Source organism: Tupaia chinensis, unplaced genomic scaffold (assembly GCF_000334495.1).
Source record: "Tupaia chinensis unplaced genomic scaffold, TupChi_1.0 Scaffold000217_1, whole genome shotgun sequence".
In the NCBI taxonomy this organism is placed as follows: domain Eukaryota; kingdom Metazoa; phylum Chordata; class Mammalia; order Scandentia; family Tupaiidae; genus Tupaia; species Tupaia belangeri.
In genome coordinates this window covers 4,070,365-4,085,669 of record NW_006159692.1, presented here as the reverse complement: position 1 = coordinate 4,085,669, position 15,305 = coordinate 4,070,365, and the positions used below count along the sequence as shown (strand labels likewise).

Sequence of the window (15,305 nt, the reverse complement as noted above, 5' to 3'; positions counted from 1 at the left end):
TCAGGTTACTGCTCAGGGACATGGTCATTCACTTAAAACCTGTAAAACAGGGACCTGCAGTTGGCATAATGTCTGTGTCACTGGTCTCCCATGTAGTCGACTGTGATTCGAGTTCCGGATGCAGTGTCTTAAACTCAATGCTGGATACGTGTGCGTGTATGCCCAAGGTCCCGAGAGGAGAATGAAGGAGATGGAATTGTGATGTGGCCATATCCCCTGGGGAGTGATTTCTGGCTTTCTTTCTCTCTCTGTGTCTTCCTGGCAAGAAAAAAAAAAAAAAAAACTCTCAAAAAAATTGTAATACAAAAATCAAAAAGAATGTTGGAAGCAAGGAAGGGAGAATGAAAGGCTGATTTAATTTGTCAGTTCTTAATTCTGTCTGATCTGTCTATTATTCTGGTCTCTCCTCCCATTTATATGTTGATGGGCACTCCAGCACTTTTAAAGTTTTTTTTTCATGTATTCTATAAGTGAGAGACAGACAGAACTCCCAACAGGATCTCAACGTTACGATCCACCCATCCTCAGCCACGGTGGGTGGTACGTCACAGGCACACCAGTGCCCACTGTGTTTAGGGAGGTCTCCAGATGCTTCATCTGCCCATTGTTTTAGCGACCCATTGTACTATGCACTTTGTGAACATATGATTTTATGTCGATTCAGAGTAAGTTCTGATTCTCAATAACCAGTGGGACCTTCCCATGTGGGTCAGCCTCACAGAGAGCAGCGTGTCTCACCAGTACTCCACTGTCCTACCCAAGCTTCTCCTCTGGTTACAGAAATAGTCTAACTCCTTTGGCCTGGGATTTAAGACCTTCCCAGTATGACTTCAAGTTTTATCCAACCTTACCTTTTTTTACTTTCCTTCTGAACCTCATATTCTAATCAAAGGGAAATATTTATGTTCCCATCTCAATTTCTAACTCCTCCCCTGTCAAATGCCAGCACTTTCATGAGTCCTTCCCTGGTCACTGTTGCTACCTCCCTCAGCGGCCCCACATAGCGCCACCTGTTGGAGTGGTGTGCCTTCTTTCAAGCCATTTGAGCACCTGCTGTGGTCCAGGCACCGCCCTGGTTATTGAGAATCAGAACTTACTCTGAATTGACATAAAATCATGTGTTCACAAGGTTAACCGGACAACAGGTAGATAAAACGAGTATACACATATACAAGTATAAACATACAGGTATAAAGCAGGAACATGCGGAACTGGACACGTGAAATGCTCTCAAATATTGGATCATTGGAAAAGCCATGGTGCATGTGGGACCTTCCCATGTGGGTCAGCCTCACAGAGAGCAGCGTGTCTCACCAGTACTCCACTGTCCTACCCAAGCTTCTCCTCTGGTTACAGAAATAGTCTAACTCCTTTGGCCTGGGATTTAAGACCTTCCCAGTATGACTTCAAGTTTTATCCAACCTTACCTTTTTTTACTTTCCTTCTGAACCTCATATTCTAATCAAAGGGAAATATTTATGTTCCCATCTCAATTTCTAACTCCTCCCCTGTCAAATGCCAGCACTTTCATGAGTCCTTCCCTGGTCACTGTTGCTACCTCCCTCAGCGGCCCCACATAGCGCCACCTGTTGGAGTGGTGTGCCTTCTTTCAAGCCATTTGAGCACCTGCTGTGGTCCAGGCACCGCCCTGGTTATTGAGAATCAGAACTTACTCTGAATTGACATAAAATCATGTGTTCACAAGGTTAACCGGACAACAGGTAGATAAAACGAGTATACACATATACAAGTATAAACATACAGGTATAAAGCAGGAACATGCGGAACTGGACACGTGAAATGCTCTCAAATATTGGATCATTGGAAAAGCCATGGTGCATTTTTGCATAGAAAAATACTTTCCCAGCAACCCATTGTTTGTCAAATTAAGAAAAATGACAAAACAATGAAGATAAGATACAAATGATATACTTTGGAGAATTCATATATTGGGTCGTTGTCAAAATCATGATGCATTTTTGCATAGAAAAACATAGGAAAATACGTCAAGGCTTTTCCGCTGACTCAGTATATCCAGAGTGATGAAAGAAAGCTTTCTGGATGAAGTGTCCTTTGCACTAGAGCGTGAAGAATGAGTGGAATTTGGAGTTGGCCAGGAGAGGGCAAAGGTATGAGGCATAGACGTTTTGGAGAAAGGCAACGACATGAACATAGAAATGGGAAATCAGGTGACATGGAGAATATTGAGGCCGGTTAGATGGAATCCAAACGTGCAGAGAGAATAGAGAGGAATGAAGTAAGTGGAGGCCGAGTCCCATGGCGCCCTGAATGGCCGCCTCAGTCCTTGTGTTGTGGCTATTTATTTGCCCACCTCCTAGGACAGAACTGCAATGTTATCTTGGCCCAGTCTGGTTGTGTGTGTCCACCTCAGAAGGCACGGGCAAGCCCTCTCTTCTCGTGTCAGCCCATTTGGGACAACTGCAGCATTTCTGGTCTCGTCTGATGTATTTGTTCTTTGAATTCTAGTTTGTAATTTGTGGTTTGGATACATTCCCTCATAGGAATTTTTCCAAAGAAAGAATTCCTTCTCTAAAATGAGAGAACACTTTCTATTCACAATAAATCTAATTTGGTTTTTGTTTGGCCTGGTTTTGCCTTGAGTCTCTGAATTTGCCAGTGGATCCAGAGGTGTTTTATTTGGTTTTCGGTTTTGTCCTTGAGTCTTTGGAAGCTGTGTTCCTTGGTCAGGTTCTAAATGATGTTGCAGTTTAAGTGGTAGCAGCCAATCTGTCCTCTAAAAGATCACTTTCAATGTTTTCCAAAGCGTGTTCTAAAAAAACATCGTCTCTTCCAAGATTTGGCTCTTGAGAGGACCATAGACAAAAGATTTGCTCATGACAGTGACGGATGTCATCTACTGAGCACTTACTTTATAAGGGAGTGGGTATTTTGTATCCATTTTCACCTTTAATTACAGGTTTCATAACAAAAGCCATTTGGGAAATGTTGGTACAGTAAGATTCTCAGAAGCTTACTGTGCATACCTTTGTGTGACATTGTTTAATACAGCATTTTGCAGACCTGCTTCGGGGGTGATACTTGTGCAGATTTCTGTGGAGAATTAGAATCCCGCGATGCTCACCCCATGAATAGGCTTCCTCGGGGCCAGCAGGTGCTGTGATGGTTAAGGCCGCTGGACTCCCACCTGGCCGACTGCGGTTCAAGTCCCAGACCTGGCAGCTTGCCTTCTCATTTTCCCTCCCTCCTTCTCTCTCTCTCTCACTCTCGCTCTCACTCTCGCTCTGTCCCTTTCTGGTCAAATTAAAAATAAAAAAAAAAGAAAGAAATTTAAATAAAATAATTCTTTTTTAAAAAAATAGGCTTCTTCCCAGGAAAAACTTAGTTCACCTGAACTTTGATGTGCGCATTCCTCTCGAGTTCTAGTAACCAGCATGCCAATAACAGCATCCTTGTCCTAGTGCCTCGGAGCTGCAGACACACGTTTGTGTAGACATTGGACAACATTGTCTGGCCAGGGTGCAAGACTGCTTGAGGCTGTGAAATTGGAAGTTAAATAGCTGAATATAATGAGAGTTTCATTGCTAGGTCGTTTTCCTGGAGTCAGTCTGTCTGTCTGTCTTTATTTTATTTTTTGAGGTTTTTATGTTAGGGCTCATGTGCTTGCTGGGGAGAGAAAGACAGAGACAGTGAGAGGGAGAGTGATAACCCATCCCCCAGGGGGCACGGTCACTCCACAGTCCCTTCTCCTCCATTTGCTTCCTGGGTTCTTGGGCGCACACGCACATGTGCCCGGTGTGATTTTTCAAGCCATCAGGTCTGGGACTTGAACCGCAGTCAGCCATGTGAGTGTTTCAGCGGTGTAACTGCTGTGTCATCTGCTGGTCCCTTGTTTTTTGTTTAAAGAATTCTTTTATTGGGACCAGCTGGTGGTGTGGTGGTTAAGGTGCTGGACATTCCCACATGGCCAACCATGGTTCAAGTCCCAGACCTGGTGGCTTGCTTTCTCACTTGCTCTCTCTCTCTCTCACTCTCTCTCATCAAATTAAAGTAAATGAATGAATAAATAAAAATTAAATAAATAATTTTTAAAAAGGAAAAAAAATCTTTTATTGACCTTTATTTATTATTATTATTATTTTCCAATTTGACTAGAAAGAGGCAGAGAGGGTGTGAGGGGGGAGTTAGAAAGCAAGCTACCAGGTCTGAGACTTGGTCCACAGTCAACCATGTGGAGGTCCAGCAGCTTTAACCACCACGCCACCTGCCAGCTCCACCTTCCCGGAGTTTTTCTAACTGCTTGGTTTTGTGAGTAGGTCTGAGAAGAGTCTGTGGGTCATTATTAATGCATCGAAAATGGCCAGGATGAGTTTATAGAGAAGAGAGCAGTTAATCACTCACTAGTAAAAAATGTGTTTTCACTTGTCCAGGGGCTTATCAGGAAGCTGTGACTGGGGCAGGTGCCTGGAGGTCAGGGGTTCTTGCAGGCATGTGACGTGGCTGTGGTGGAAGAGGTATGTTTAATCCTAGGGTCAGATAAACCTGGATTTCAGCCCTGAGATCACTTTACTCTTCCACCCCTTGGTTTCCTTATCTCTGAAGTGGAGACGGTGTTTACAGCATGTGGTTATGGTGCGGGTTAGTGTGCCTGAGTGTGCAATCCCTGACTCCGTGGCGCAGTAGAAGGGCTCAGAAGTGCTAGCAGTTTCTTCTTTCTCTCAAAAAGGGGGCCCGCAGGTGCCGTGGAGGTTAAGGCACTGGGTCCCCCCACATGGCTGGCTGTGCAGTTCCAAAATCTTAAGAGGAGCCTGGAGAAGGATTGAGGCGTGGCCACCCTGCCCCAACAGGGACGATTTCTGACTCCCCTCTCCTCTCTCTCTCTCTCCCTGGCAAGCACACATGCCCTACAGCGAAAACTAAAAATAAATAAAAAGTAAGAAATTGGCTGTCGTGCTTATGCTTTATGAGCAATGTGGACGCATCAGCAGCGACGTTGAGCCCTTGGTAGTTCCCATCACTCAGTGGGTCGCTTGGCATCAAAAATCGTGCAGATGAAGCTCAAGCCCTGGGATGCCCACCGGTGACCAAATGCATATTTCTGTGTCCCTGGAAAGTGGCTCTCCAGGAAGTGAGGAGAGTGATCTGGCACTAATGTCTGCCCTCTGGAAAACCTTTGTTTCACCAAAATTGCACAGAGCATTCGAAGGGTTGGACCCTGACTGGGCAGTTGGGACCCATGATAATGGCTTTATTAAATCCAGCCATGGCGAAGGATCCAGGCACTGTTCTGTGGTGCAGTGAATGTGTGCCCTGAAGCCCGTGGTGGCCTCTCACCCATAGTCTCTGCTGTCTGGGGCAGGTGGCAGGGCTTTCCTGTTTCCATTTCGGTGGTTTCTTTTTTTTTTTTTTTGCTATAGGGCGCGTGCGCTCGCCAGAGAGAGAGAGACAGAGAGACAGAAAGCGAGAAATCACCCCCCAGGGGGGATGGCCACGCCGCAATCCCTTCTCCTCCCAGGATCTTGGGCATGCACGCACACGTGCCCGGCGTGAGTTTTAAGCCACCAGGTCCGGGACGCAAACCGCGGTCGACTACGTGGGAGTCCAGCGACATAGCCATTACACTAACTGCTGGTCCCCATTTCAGTGGTTTCGTAAACCTGATGATGAACCTGGAGCATCCTGGGAGGGCATGAGAGAATTTCCCAGGGTTACTTGTGGCTCTGTCTGGGAAGAATTCTGGTTACTTCAACAGGTTCTCTGGGGCTTTCTTTTTTTTTTTTCTTTTTTTTCTTGAGAAGTTTTTGCTATAGGGCGTGTGCGCTTGCCAGACAGACAGAGAGAGACAGAGAGACAGAAAGCGAGAAATCACCCCCCAGGGGGGATGGCGATGCCGCAATCCCTTCTCCTCCATTCTCCTCTCGGGATCTTGGGCACGCACGCACACGCGCCTGGCGTGAGTTTTAAGCCACCGGGTCCAGGACGCGAACCACAGTCGACTACATGGGAGTCCAGCGACATAGCCATTACGCCAACTGCTGGTCCTCAAGGGGCTTTCTTATACTAAGGAACAGGAGGAGTAGTCCAAGTGGGAGAGTTTCAGCTTTTTGTTTAATGGAGTTCTGACTGGAGGTCCCTGAGCTACCCAGGATGCAGAAGTCTTACCAAGGCCAAAGACTGACCAGCTCTTGCGTTCCTTCCTCTTTGCTCCCCTAGAAAATACAGGGAGGGCACCTCCTGGTCCTCTCTGCTGGGCAGAATTTAGCACTTAAGAGTATAGGGATCATCTGAACTCTGGGAGCTGGCTGGCCGGTGAGCGAGCTCTGTGGTCAAAATTAGGTTCGGATGAGACCCAAACATGAATGTGCTTTGAAGAATCCAAACCACAGTTACTGCTATGGTGGCTGTTAGTGTTGGTGGTTAATAACAAAACCAGCTCTTATACCGTGGCAGAGATAAAGATGCCTCACAAACCTCAGACTAGCTTATTTCTGCTACTGCTGGGGCACTCCAGTCCTCCTGGGAAGCCCGAAATAGAATCGCTGACAGCCTGGGTGGGTCTCCATGCATGCACTAGGCCACGAGGTTGCAGCTGCATGTCAGCGGACCAGGTTTCGCTGACTCATCCTGGCCACTGGGCTTAGCTGGGGTGATGTTGCCTGTCAGAGAGCAGTCCTGAGGGCTCTGCAATACTGATTTCCTGATTTGTGTAGACTGAAAGGATGATAGGATTAGGGAGAGTAAAATAGAGACTTTTTTCCTGAAGAGCTAGAGTAGGAGTTTGAAGGGTACTGCAAAAAGGAAAGAGGAAGTCATAGTGATGTTGGGGGTGGTGCGGAAGTGCCTGAGCTCTGAGCCTTGTGCTTTATGGAAATGAGAACACGTTTGGAAGACTGTGGTCAGGTAGTTTCCTGGACTGGCCGCCAGATGGCACTGCTGACTCTGAGCAGTTGGGTTGCTTTTTGGAGCTGCCTTGAAGTATGCAGATGAAAATGAAGGCACCATGTAGAGGGATACTCATGAGGTAGACGTGTATAACCTGAGGAGGTGACCACATGGGGATGAGACAGGGTGACATGTTCAGAGATAACATTATTGATTGGTAGTAAATATCTAAATACTACATTGTGGTGTAAACTGAGAGAATTCTAGAGCTGTAGAGAGGCTTGATCATGCTTAGGAACTTAAAGCTCTGACGTGCATATTAAAAATGGTTTTTGTTGAGGCAGCAGGTGGTGTGGAGGCTAAGGTGCTGGGTCCCACATGCCTGACCTCAGTTTGAGTCCCAGCAGCTTGATGCTAGGCACGTGTGCATGTGTACCCAAAATCCCAAGAGGAGAATGGAAGAGAAGGGAGTGTGGTGTGACCCTCCCCACAGGGGCCGATTTCTCACTTTCCTTCTGTCTTTCTCTGGCAAATGCATGGTGCCCTATAGCAAAATCTTAAAAAAAAATACTGTTTTTGTTAAAATTCTGTTTTCTCTTACCTTATAATTAAAGGTACAACAAAAGCCATTTTATTTTTACTTTTAACTTAGAGACTTTTATAAAATTTCTGTCACTTTAAAAAGAAATAATATGGGGAACCAGCAGTTGGCGTGATGGCTGTGTCGCTGGACTCCCACGTAGTCGACCGTGGTTCGCGTCCCGGACCCGGTGGCTTAAAACTCACGCCGGGCGCGTGTGCGTGCGTGCCTAGGATCCCGAGAGGAGAATGGAGGAGAAGGGATTGCAGCGTGACCATCCCCCCTGGGCGGTGATTTCTCGCTTTCTGTCTCTAATGTCTCTCTCTGTCTGTCTGGCGAGCGCACGCGCCCTATAGTGAAAATCTCTCAAAAAAAAAAAGAAAAAAAAAGAAATAATATGTAGTTTTTTGTTTGAAGAAGTGACCCTGTTGCACTTCTTTAATTTTTGTTTTTCAGGCACTTGACCTAATAATCTTCTCTGTTCTTGACCTTCAGTTTTAAGTAAGATGAAGCTTCAGGTTTTATTTAGAACTGTAGCTGGATATTTTATTGTTTAGCAAATAGCAAAATGGTCAAACTAGGGACCAGCAGTTAGCATAATGGCTATGTCGCTGGACTCCCACGTAATCAACCATGGTTCAAGTCCCGGGCCCACTGGCTTAAACTCACACCGGGCACATGTGCATGCATGCCCAAGATCCCAAGCAGCGAATGGAGAAAGGGATCGCAGCATGGCTATCCCCCCTGGGGGGTGATTTCTCACTTTCTGTCTCTCTGTCTCTCTCTCTCTCTCTGGCAAGTACACGCATCCTATAGCAAAAACCTCTCAAAAAAAAAAATAGTCAAACTTGTTTGGTAGCATCTCTTTTATAAGTTTAGTCAGAAAAATTTAAATTCTTTGAACAGCTATCTAATATTTTAATTTACTGTACTCTTTTTTCAAAGAATTATTTAATTTTATTATTATTATTATTATTAGTGTTGCTGTAGGGCATGTGTACTCACCAGAGAGAGAAAGAAAGCAAGCTGCCCGGTCCCGGCCCGTAACCATGGCTGGCAGTGTGGGCGTCCAGCGCCTTAACCGCCATGCCACCTGCTGGCACTTTAATTTACATAGTCTTAATCATTTCAAGTTCATTTTTATAGAAGCGACCACTTCACAACACTAGCAGGGCATCAATGAAGAAAAGGCCTGCATTCTAGTGAGGTTTTTCCGACATTGAATTAGTTATTACTTTATTATGCCATATTTCGTTTACCTTAAGAGAAATGTACAGGGGCAGGGCGGCAGTGCAGTGGTGAAATGTAACACGCTGTGAGGCTCACCCATGGGGGGGTTCCAGGTTTGTACCAGAGGCCCCCTAAGTGTGCGAGGCATGCGTGTGCCTGTGATCCAGGGCCGCCGAAGCTGTGGGTGTATAATGGCATGAAGACCCAGTTAGAGGCCTTGTCTCTCTGTGTATTTCTCTCTCCCTCTGTCTCTGTTTTTCTTACTCGTGGAAAAATAAGTAAGCTTTAAAGAAAAAAAAGAATAAGATAGGGCTAGCAGGTTGTGTGGTGGTTAAGGCACTGGACTCCCAACTGACTCGGTTCAAGTCCTGGACCCAGCAGCTTGAGAATCGTCAGGCACATATGCACGTATGCCCAAAATCCCGAGAGGAAAACGGAAGAGAAGTGATTCTTATGTGGCCATCCCCCTGGGGGGCGGAGGGTGATTTCTCATGTTCCCTCTATCTTTCTCTCTCTGGCAAGCACCCTACAGCAAAAAAAAAAAAAAAAAAAAAAGTAGGTGACATTGACATGGGGGTTAAGGTGCTATAGACTCTCATGTGGCGACATGACATAGCGTGTCCTGGATTTGGAGACTTGAGAATTACACTGGGTGAGTGTCCCTGCATGCCCAAAACCCCAAAAGGAAAATGAGGAAAAGGGATTGCACAGTGGTTATCCCCTCTGGGAGTGAGTTTTCACTTTTTCTTTCTCTCTCTCTCCAGCACGTGCCTGACCTTTATGGCAGAAATCTTTTTTTTTTTTTAAAGTAAAATATAATAGGGCAGTATTATCCCAAGTGTGGATATTAATAGGTATTAGGAAAAAATAGGTTCCAGCAAAATAATTTTGTAAATGCTGGGTTAAACGTTGAACACAGCCAGCCCTGTATCCTGGTGGCAAAGGAAACCAAACGTTAGGTGGCTCAGCACAGTTCAAATCTCAGCCCCAGCAGCCTGAAAAACATGCCGATGTGCGTACATGTGTGCCAAATCCCGACAGGATGGAGAAATGAAGATGAAATTGTAGCACGACCATGCCCCATTGTGGGGGTGCTTTCTCCTTCTCTCTGTCTTTCTGGCAAGCACACCTGCCCTATGGCAATTTAAAAACAGAAATTACAAAAACATCGACCAGATTCATTTTCCGTTGAATTTTTTTCTTTCTTTTTAGTTTTTGCTATAGGATGCGTGTGCTTGCTGAAGACAGACAGACAGACAGACAGACAGAGAGAGGAGACAGAGAGCGTGCGCAAAGACAAGTAAGAAATCCCCTAGAGGGGATGGCCACACTGCAGTTCCTTCTGCTCAGGATTTTGGGCATACCTGCACACAGGCCCAGTGTGATTTTTCAAGCCACTGGGTCCAGGACCTTAACTGTAGCGTCAGCCACTTGGGATCCAGCCACCTTAACCTCCATACTACCTGCTGATCCCATATTTCTTAGAGCTTCTAATTAAATATACCAGTGGGAGGACCAGCAGGTGGCGCAGTGGTTAAGGCTCTGGACACTCCCATATGGCCAACCATGGTTCAAGTCCTAGATCTGGTGGCTTGGTTTCTCACTTTCTATCTCTCTCTCTCTCTCTGTATGTCTCTGGTCAAATTAAAATAAAATGAATGAATAAATAAAATTAAATAAATAATTCTTTTAAAAAATATACCAATGGGGGACCAGCAGTTAGCGTAATGGCTATGTTGCTGGACTCCCATGTAGCCGACCACAGTTCGAGTCCCGGACCCCGTGGCCTTCTGGGCGCCTGTGTGCGTGCGTGTGTGAGTGCCAAAGATCCCGAGAGGAGAATGGAGGAGAAGGGATTGCGGTGTGGCCATCCCCCCTGGGGGGATGATTTCTCACTTTCTGTCTCTGTCTTTCTGGTGAGTGCATGCACCCTATGGCAAAAACCTCTCCACAAAAAAAAAATATATATATATACACATACACACACCAATGGGTCCCGTGAAACTCTGAGGACAAGATAATGTATAGTTTTTCAAACACTCCTTGTCTGGCAGATCAATCTCAAGGACCTGAATTCTACAGAACACACTTTGGGAAGCCTTGGAAGAGAAAATTGGTGCTCTCACTACTGACTGTTGATATTATTGATTTATTTTTTTGAGTTTTTTGCCATAGGGCACATATGCTTGCCAGAAAGAAAGAGATACAGAGTGAAAGGAAAAGTAAGAAATCATCCCCTGGGGGTGGAGGTCGGGATGGCCATGCTGCAGTCCCTTCTTCATTTACTTCCTGGGATCTTCGGTATGCACGCACGTGTGTCTGGTGTGATTTTCAAGTCACCAGTCTGGGACTTAAACTGTGGTTGGCCACGTGGGAGTCCAGTGACGTAACCACTATGCCATCTGTGGCCCCACTATTATTAATATTATTAATGTTACATTCCTTTAGGTGTCTTCAAGGCTTATGTTAAAAGCACTATGTGTATAAGTAAGTGTATTCATACCAACAAGCTTTGTGTTTGGTTTTTACCTTTATCCTTAAAATGATTTTGCCTTTGGAGATAAGCATTTGTACAAAGTAGTTTCTAATTCAAAATATAATGATTTAGAGCACAAATAATTCAGCCAGTAGTGGGTTCCATGGTCCTCATTCAAGCTTCTGTAGGGAATACAAGCTTTAAAAAGAAGCTGAGGAAAACCCATTCTTGTATCTTCTCTCATAAGTACCTGTGGAGTAAAACCTTCCATTGTGAGCTGTATGTAGACTAAACCTTTCAGGTCAAAAATCATAGACAAAGGCCTACAGGAAAGAGCTGGCCTGCAGACAGTTGTGTTCAGCCTGTCCAGTGATTTTTACATTTGAATTAGCTGCCAATATTTTAGAATCTTGAAGTATCACATAAAAACATGAATTTTGGGGACCAGCAGTTAGCATAATGGCTATGTTGCTGAACTCCCATGTAGCCGACTGTAGTTTGAGTCTTGGACCCAGTGGCTTAGATTCACACCGGGCGCATGTGTGTGTATGCCCAAGATCCCAAGAGGAAAATGGAGGAGAAGGGATTGCAGCATGGTCATTCTCCCTGGGGGGTGATTTCTCATTTTCTGTCTCTATCTCTGTCTTTCTGGAGAGCGCATGTGCCCTATGGCAAAAACCTCTCCAAAAAAAAAAAAAAAAGATTAAAAAAAAAAAAATCAGGGACCAGCAATTAACGTAATGGCTGTGTCGCTGAACTCCCATGTAGTCAACTGCGGTTCGAGTCCCGGACCTGATGGCTCAGACTCACGCCGGGTGCGTGTGCATGTGTGCCCAAGATCCCGAGAAGAGAATGGAGGAGAAGGAATTGCGGCATGGCCATCCCCCCTGAGGGGTGATTTCTCGCTTTCTGTCTCTCTGTGTCTCTCTGTCTTTCTGGCGAGCGCACGCACCCTATAGCAAAAAAAACTCTCAAAAAAAAAAAAAAAAAAAAAAACCTTGAATTTTGGGCCAGCAGATAGTGTGGTGGTTAAGATACTGGATCCCACCCATATGGCCGACTCCACAGTTCAAGTCCCAGACCAGGTAGCCTGAAAAACACACTGGGCACATGAGCATGCATGCCCAAAATCCCAAGAGGAGAATGAAGAAGGGATGGCGACGTAGCTATCCCTCTGACCAGTGAGTTCTCATTTTTCCTGTCTCTCTCTCTCCAACAAGCGCATGTGCTCTATGGCAAAATTGCTATGGCAAAATTGCTCTGTGGCAAAATCACATGTGTGTGTGTGCGCGCGTGTATGTGTAGATGTACATGCACACACACACATGAATTTGTAGCCAGTGTTAAAAAATGCAGAAGTCTGACAACATATTTACAAGTGGTGACTACCGCTGGAGCTGGGAAGTGACTGTGTCTTTCACAAGGAACGGTCTACTCCAGCATGTCACTGCTTGTCTATTAACAATCGTCATGGCGGCTCCTGTTCCTGTCATGTCATGTCTGCTTCCTGTCTGGCCGAATAGGCATCTGAGCTTGTATGACCCCTGCTGAAAGGATGTAGCATGGCCAGCCCGCTGGTGCTTCCCAGATGCCACTGTAGAGCCCTGTCCTAGAGTCACGTCTGTAGGCAGCCGTGGTCAGGTTGCTGGGATCGAGTCAGGCTAAGGGAGGGGTCTTCACTGTTTCTCCAGGATGACCGGTAGTGTGTCCTAAGAATGCTGAGGCCCTCACTGCCCGGAGTGTAGCCTGTTTGACCACATAACTGACAAGTTGGTTTTTTTCCTCTCTCTCTCTCTCTCTCTCACTCACAAACACATACGCATACACACACACACGTGTTATCCCTATATTATGTAAAAGTTGTATTGCTGGGGAGGATTTAAATTGAATTAGGATAGGTCTAATTTCATCCATTCTCAAAAAGAATTATTAGAGAAGCAAAGATAATTAAAAAGTAGTTATCTTATTTATACTGTAACCCTTTTGACAAAGTATTTGAGTCGACTTAAAAAGTATGATACTATAATAAATTAAGAGAAATGCATAAACAGTCAGTCAGGACCAGAATATATATATCCAGAGTACAGAGAGACGGAACATGAACATCAGGCCCTGTAGTCTGAGAACAAACCCAACAAGATGGAGAACCATGCCTTGTGGAAGCGTGGGCTTAGATTTCAGGGAGAAACTAGGGCGTGAGTGGAGCCGCTCGGTACAGCCAGCACCACAAAATCACGTCTTGCCCGTGTGGAGAGTGTGCTGAGCTTGGCCCATGCTGATGTCGCGCTGATTCTGTGGCGGTGCCGGCTCTGAGAGCTGTTTTCTGGTGGCCCTGGGAACTGGAGGTTTCGTGAGTAGGGCTGATGAGTGCTGGGTCCCGAGCCATTTTCCTGTGCTGACTGTGATCTGTGCTGCTGAGAATAGCAGTGGAGTGAGGGTGGGAGAGTGGCAGGGGAGGAAGGCAGGAACGAAGCTTGAGCAGATCTGCAGAGTTCCGAGCAGTGGTCACTTAGAGCTCTCCCCAAACTGCACTTTCTGCACTTCTGATGGAATGGAACCAGAGCAGGCTGGACGCCACACAGGAATTACTCCTGCACCAGAGTGATCCACAGCCAAAATCAGTTAGCATGAATGACCCGAATTACCTAACCAGGTCCTGACGCTAACTTAACTGCTCTGTTAGGACTGAGACTAGAAGAGAAGGTTCTGTGTAGGAAAAGATCTGTCATTTTGTGTGTATGTGTGCATGTGTATGTGTGCATGCTTGTATGTGCATGTGTGTAAAATAAAGGGAGAGAGAGGTCAAAATCCTTGCTTTTATCATGTTAGGAAATTATCATATTTTTCATTAAAAATTAGTAATGGGCTGTCATGAAGGCATTTAAAAGTGGTATTTTATGGTATCAGTGAACCTGCCTTTATGATTAAGTGTCGAGGGAACAATAATTTAGTCAAACAAACCAAATTTTACAACAGACTAATTAGATTTTTTTGGGGGGGAGGAGCGGGATTTTTTTTTCACACAATAAAGGTGGTAATTTTTAGAAACTATTCCTAATGACCCTGTTCTTTTAAGTGAACTTCTGAAAGCTATCTGGTGTTCTGGGACAGTATTGAAAATGCGGCCACATAATAACATCCAATGCCTGGATATTAACAGCCTTGTTAGCAGGCCCTAGTATTCAGGGTCTAGGGAAGAAATGGAGCTCCATGGCTTCTGGCTGACAGTGAGGACAAGTGCCGTGGAAAGCCGCGAGTTGGGTGGGGCTGAGCTTCATAGCAGCTGTTCAGAACGTAGACTTTCTAAGGAAGCAATGCCAGTTCAGGGCCTTTCAGGCCATTTGAAAGTGTTCTTTGTAGGGAAGCTCCCTTCGCAGGCCACAGGCCACGTAAGAAATGATCTCGTATTTCCTCACATTGCGTGTTGATGTTTGAGCAACAGGGAAAATGAGGAGTTCTGTTAATATTAAGGAAATGAAAATTCATCTCTTTGGTTTTCTTTCTTAATCGGTGGGGAGGGGAAGAGGCACATTGCTTAAAGACAGATACCAGGTCCTCCCGCTCCCAACCGCCTCCCAGCATACGTGGCCACCTGCCTGACTGGTTGGTTTTCAGGCAACATAACACTTTTGGTGTGGGAAGGTTTTTTTAGTGCTTTTGTTTTGGCTTAAGATATTGTTGATAATTCAGTTATGATTAGAAGGAATGTGTTTTAATGTGATGGAATATCTTACGTTTTGCTATATGATAAAACAAACTATGGGCAGGAAGAGAATCCCCGTAAAGAGCAGTTACCAAACAGAAAGAAATATGCCATAAAGTCTTCTTTATCTACTCTTTAACAATTTAATTTTTAGGCTTGCCTCTCTGTGACCAGCCTCATTTAGGGAAACCATCACATCAAAAATACACAATTATCTATGTGCTTCGCTGTTTGCTATCTCTGGTAATTCTTTGCCAGCTTGCTGACTAGGCACCTGTGTTAAATCATATTACTGAAAGATAAATGTTCTAATGGGGGAGGGTGATGATAAGAATTAAAAAGCTACACATATAGGAGATTTTTAGAAAATATTCCTAATGTTCCTGTTCTTTTAAGTGAACTTCTGAAAGCTAATTGGTGTTCTGGGACAATATTGAAAATGCAGTCTAAAATCA

At 45.2% G+C, this 15,305-nt stretch overlaps 1 protein-coding gene across 2 annotated transcripts in view; it reads left to right on the top strand.

Moving 5' to 3' along the window:
• CPEB3 (cytoplasmic polyadenylation element binding protein 3) overlaps positions 1–15,305 on the top strand; it is a gene marked incomplete in the record, with an annotated part of 190,369 nt that overhangs the window by 135,192 nt on the left and 39,872 nt on the right.